Source organism: Tenrec ecaudatus, chromosome 5, assembly GCF_050624435.1.
Source record: "Tenrec ecaudatus isolate mTenEca1 chromosome 5, mTenEca1.hap1, whole genome shotgun sequence".
Classification (NCBI taxonomy): domain Eukaryota; kingdom Metazoa; phylum Chordata; class Mammalia; order Afrosoricida; family Tenrecidae; genus Tenrec; species Tenrec ecaudatus.
The window spans coordinates 147,394,268-147,400,415 of record NC_134534.1 but is presented as its reverse complement, the minus strand read 5'-3'; the positions used below and the strand labels follow the sequence as shown (position 1 = coordinate 147,400,415).

General features: G+C 39.1%; 1 pseudogene; it reads left to right on the top strand.

The window, feature by feature from the left end:
* The first annotated feature begins 5,314 nt into the window (after window positions 1-5,314).
* Window positions 5,315-5,593, top strand: LOC142448968 (cytochrome c oxidase subunit 6B1-like; annotated as a pseudogene).
* The last annotated feature ends 555 nt before the right edge of the window (window positions 5,594-6,148 follow it).

Here is a 6,148-nt window from a genome sequence, read left to right as displayed (position 1 = left end):
GTTCAACCCCCAAAGGGGCCGTGACCCACAACTTGGGAATCACTGGCTTAACATAAGAATAGACAAATCTACAGCCTTAATAATTTTAATAGTTCTCAGAAGTTTATTTTTAAATTCATGGGAAAAGAAACAACCCTGTCAGTCACGTTGATCTAATTAACATTTATAGAAACTACATTAAATAACTACAGAATGCCCATTTTTTTCAGATGCATAGAACTTTCCCCAAGATAGACCACAAACTGATTCTCAAACTGACTCCCCAAAAACTTAAAAAAAAAAAAAAACTGGACTATCACAGAGTATGCATTCTGATTTCAAGGAAATCTAATTAGATATAAGTAACATTCAGAAAAGCTTTTTTTCAAAAATCCAGATAGTTCAAATTAAACAATACTTTTCAATAAACCATGGTCAAAGAAGCAATCATTAGGGGAGTAAGGAAATTTTTAACGAAATGTCTAAGCAAAATGTTATGTGAAACTACAACATGTCGAAATTAAAGGGATGAGATCCGAGGAAAACTTATAGCTTTAAATGTTTACACTAGGAAAGAAAAAACGCTTTTAAATGGAGAGATATGTTCATGAATTTGGAAGACTCCATTATAAAATGCTAATTTTCTCTAACTTTGTCAATTCCATGCAATCTAAATCAAGATGTCAGTAGGATGTGGTTTTTCTTGGTAGCTATTTGGCAAGGTGATTATAAAATTCTTATGAAAGGACATAGGAACTAGAACAGCTAAAACAATTATTTTAAAAAAGCTGGAAGACTCACCTTATCGGATTTCACATTTTACTAAAGAGCAGAACAGAACGGCACTTGCCAAAGGAGAACCTTACAGCTAAATGGAAGCGAACAGGGAATCTAGACGTGTGGTTAGGTGTTGCCAAGTTGACTGCAAGTCTCAGCAGCCTGAGGCCCAACCAAAGGAAACACTGACCAGTGCGGTGCCACCCCCAGTGTTGTTCTGTCTCAGCCTCTTGCTGCAGCCGGTAAGTCCATTTTATGAGGACCTTCTCTGTTCTGCTGACTTCTACTTCATTAAATATGATGCTCTTTTCCACGGATGGGTCTCTCCTGATAACATGTGCAAAGCACGTGAGGCGCACATCTGACCATCCTCATTTCTAAGGAGCATTCTGGCTCTATTTTCTTCTAAGACAGGTTTGTTCCTTGTGGCCATACACGGGGCTTGCGATGCTCTTCTCCAACACTAGAATTCAAATGCATCAGTTCTCTTGTGATCGCCCTTCATCATTCTCCAGCGTCCACATGCATACGAGGTGACTGAAAATACCGTGGCTTTTCAGGTGCAGTTCGGTCCTCAACATGACGTCCGTGCCCTGTAACTTTAAAGAGATCTCGTGTAGCACATTTTCCTGGTACAAAATATTGTTTGATTTCTTGGCTGCTGCTGCCCTGAGTGTTGATTGTGGATCCAAGTAAAATGAAATCCTGCATCGTTTCAATCAGTTCTCCATTTATCACAATGTTCCTTGGTTCAGTTGTAAGATTTTTGACCTTTTTATATTAAATTGCAATCCCATCCTGAAGGCTGTAGTCTTTGATCTTCATCAGTAAATGCTTCAAGTCCTCTTTGCTTTCAGCAAGCCAGATGGTATCATTTGCATATCACAGGTTGTTCATGAGTTTTCCTCCAACCGTGATGCTGTGTCTCACTCATAAAATCCAGCTTCTCAGATTATCGATGCAGCGTGCAGATTGAGTAAACCTGCTAAGAGGATTCAATGCTGAGACAGACCTGCTCTGATTTTAAACCACTCAGTATTCCTTTGTGCTCCTTGAACAAAGGCCTCTTGGTCTATGTACAGGTTTCCCATGAGCACAATTAAATGTTCTGGAAGTCCCATTCTTCACAATGTTACCCATGGTTTGTTAGGACTCACACAGTCAAATCTCTTTGCAGAGGCGATAAAGTGCAAGCAAACATCTATCTGGTACTCTCTGTTTTCAGCCAAGATCTATCTGACAACAGCAACGATATCCTTAGTTTCCTTTCCTTTTCTGAGTCTGGCTCGAACATTGAACAATTCAGGATGAATCAGAAGGAGCTGGAAAGAATATACAGAGTCACTCTACCTAAAATAGTTAGTTGACATAGAACCCTTCTAAGAGATAGCAGGTGATCAAGAACTGATAACATCAAAGGAAGAAGTCCAGGCTACGCTGAAGGCATGGATGAAAAACATTCCGGGAACTGTCAGAATACCAGCTGAAAAGTTCCAGCAGAATGATAGAGTTCTGGAAGCGCTGTATTTGTACTTGTTTATGCCAAGACATTTGAGGGACAGTCACCTGGTTAGCCAACTTTAGACATTATTGAGCAATGTCAGTAAAATATACAATCTAGAAGTGCACCCACACAAATACAGTCAATTGGTTGTTTACATAGGTGATTCAATGGAGAAAGAATATTTTCCTAGTCAGTGAGGCAAGAGCAATGGCCAACCATATGAAATAAGGGAACCTTGACCTATCGCTTGCCCCTCATACAAAAATTAATTCAAAATGGAAATAAGATCTAAATAGAAAACTTTTAAATGGTAACCATAATGTTCTAAAAGAAAGCACAGGGCAAAATAAAACCATAAAATTGGCAAAAGAAAAAAACATTTTTCTTTTGGAGAAAAAAAGTTGTGGCCTGTTTTAAGGCAATGAGTTCTTAGCTATGACATTGAAAGCATGATCAATGGAAGAAAACTTGATGAACTGGGCTGCACCAAAATGAATCGATTGTGTTCTATGAAAGATAGTTAAGAGAATTAAAAGATAAGACACCAAATGGGAGAATATATTTGTAACTCATAAATCTGACAAAAGGCTCAAAATTCAATAATAAGAAAATGACCCAAAATAAAAATCAAAACAAAGCCAATAACAAGAAGTACAGGAAGGAAGAAAATGTTTGAAACTGATTGTGGTAGCTTTTGTACAACACTGCTTGATAGGACTGAACTGTTGAGTGGTATGATGTCTGGATTATATCCTAATAAAATGATTTGGAAACAAAATCAAATCAAGCATTTCAGCAAAGAAGACGTATGCCTGGTAAATAGCACGCAAACAATGTTCAATATCATTAGTTATAGGGAACGTATGATAAATCCCTTCTGAAATACAACATATCTGTTGGTTTTACAGAGCAGCAATGTCTCCTATGTTGGGAATGAAAAGTCATACAGCAACTTTGGAAAATAGTTTGGCGGTAGTCTATAAAATTAAATATACATTTACGATATGACCCAGTCATCTCACTCCTATTTACTCAAGCGAAAGGAAAGCTTATATTCACATACAGACTACACATGTTTATCTACACTAGCTTAACTTATCATAGCCAACAGCTAGAAATAACTAACCATCTTCCATGGGAATAGATAAACTGTGGTTCACTCACACAACACAATACAAAAGAGGCAAAATATGAATCTACTTAACAGCATGGATAAATCTCAAAGGCATTGTGATAAGTGAAAGGAGCCAGGATCAGAAAACTACATACTTTCTGATTCCATTTGTGTGCAGTCCTGGAGAAAGCAAAGTAAAGCAACAGAGGGCAGACTGAAGATTCTCAAAGGCCAGAGGTGGAAGAAAGGGCTGACGCTGTCAGTCAAGAGAAGTTTTTCAATTGTGTCTTGATTGTGGTTGTGGTTTCACAACTCTGTATTTATCAAAATCCATAGAACTAGACGCCAAAGAGTGAATTTTACCACATCAATGAAAACACACGAGTTGGTCATTTAGATTTCCATTTTAAGAAGTTATCCAAAGAAGAAGAAATCAAGCCCAAACAAGGTCAAAGAAGGAACTAAAAATAATAGTTAAAAACAGAATAAAATACCAAAACTATAGCAACAATTGGCAGAGCCAAACATTGCCTTATTGCAAAGATTAACGAAATGAATAAAATTCTATTAAAGCTAATTTTAAAAACCCAGAAATGACAAAGCTGTTGTGGAAAACAGAGTGGAGGTTCCTCAAGTAACTTAATCTAGAACTATCATCGGACCCACTCCCAGGTAGATACGCCAAACACTCGAAAGCAGAGATTCAAACCCAGCCTTACCCACCAGTGCTCATTGCAGCACTGTTCACAATACTCCAAAGGTGGAAATCACCTAGCCCCCCATCAATGGATGAATGGATAAAGACACCATGGTGCACTTTGCCAGGAGGAGGAATGAAGCCTTGATACATGCTACAATGTAGGTGGAACTTGAAGAAATTATATTGAGTCAAGCAAGTCAATCACTAAAGGATAAACCTTGTATGATCTTACTTATATAAAAAGATAAAGAAAGCCCAAGATAGAGACTAACATTTATTAGTGATTGCCAGAGGCAGGAGGGAGGGAGGAAAGTGGGCAAACATGGGACTGCATATGTAAAAATGTGCTTGACATGATGGATGAGAGTATGGATTGCAATAAGAGATGTAAGAGCCCCCAATGAAAGTATTTAATAAAAATTATATATAATCGTCAAAAAAAAAAAAAAAAAGAAAGAAAGTGGGCAAACAGTGATGGGAAAAACCGGTCACATTGATTAAGGGTACGGTGGCACAGCCAGTTATTGTCATTGCTGTTAATAAGTTGTGCACCTGTAAGAAGTTGAGCCTGCAACAGTTGTGTGATAGATGTTTTACAATAGCAAAGAGTAGCCATTGCAAAATGCAGTGAAGAAATCAGATGGTGTCTCGCAATCAGAAAGAATAGCCGCATCTAGAGTCTTTAGAGTTTGTTTGAAAGCACATCGCCATCTAAGTGAGGTGTCAGCTCAGTTTGCATGAACGAAGCACGAGCACACCAGCCTGTGTGACTCAAGGATTTTAATAAAATCCGTGATCAGAGGAGGGAAGTATTCTAGAACTTAAACTCGGAGCAGCCAGTTTGCAAAGGCGATGGATGACAGTGAAAGCACAAAATACGAGTACATCTGCAGGGTCCCCATTTAGACAAAGCCGCCAATGAATGCCCTCTGAATAATCTTGCCCCAGACAGAGTGCAGTGGAAAGGGCATTACCTCCCCCCGCCTGATAGGCATAGGGAGAGGCAAAGTCCCTTGGTAGCTGGCCTGGGTGTGTTCCATCAAGAAAACGCTTGATGGAAATCATGGAGCTAAAGTTCTATATATCAGTAAGCCCTTGGACACTCTTATGACCCCAAGCCAATGGTCTCCGCAGCCTGGATAATATGTCTTTGTCTTCTCTCGTCCTGTTTGACTATAATAAATGTTCTCTTAAAAAGAAATAATAAGGGACTTGAGGGCGCACTTTAGGAGTCAGCACCATGGCAGAAGACATCAAGACCAAAATCAGGAACTGCCGGACTGCGCCTTTTGACAGCCGCTTCCCCAACCAGAACCAAACCAGGAACTGCTGGCAGAACTACTTGGACTTCCACCGCTGTGAGAGGTTCGATGGATGCCAAAGGGGGTGACATCTCCGTGTGTCAGTGGTATCAGCATGTGTACAAGTCCCTCTGCCCCATTTCCTGGGTGACTGCCTGGGATGACCGCCGGGCAGAAGGCGCATTTCCTGGGAAGATCTGAACTGGCCTCACTTCTCTCCTGGGATCCCGACTCCTGACTTCACTACTAATAAAAACTCATTGAACAAAAAAAGAAAAAAAGAGATAATACGAATAAAAGTGTAGCCGCTGAGACTGTTTATGCAGAACCCAAAATGCCATGGGATTTGACATCTTGATTTGGAGGTTTGGGGCTTAATGGGACATTCAGTTAATTGGCCTTGTAATGTGTTTAGTCAGAGCTTCTGTTTTAACTCATTAGTTAAAACAGAATTAGTTCATTAGGTAGTGCCTGGGTCTTAAAAGTGGCCATCCGAGGCATGTCAATTGGTCTCTTTTTGCCCCGAGCAAAAGAAGGGAGATTACTAGATTATTTTACAGATGCAATTACAGATGTTAAAAAGACAAAGGGGGGGAGTGTTCTGAACAACTTTATTCCAATAAATTTGAGGACTTAGATAAAATGAACAGACTCTAAAAAACATGACTTATAAAAATGATTGCAAAAATAAATAGAAAATTTGAATAGCCTGTCTCTATAAAAGAAATTTTGTTCTTAAACACATGCACAGAGATCCATATTTTTCAGTGATA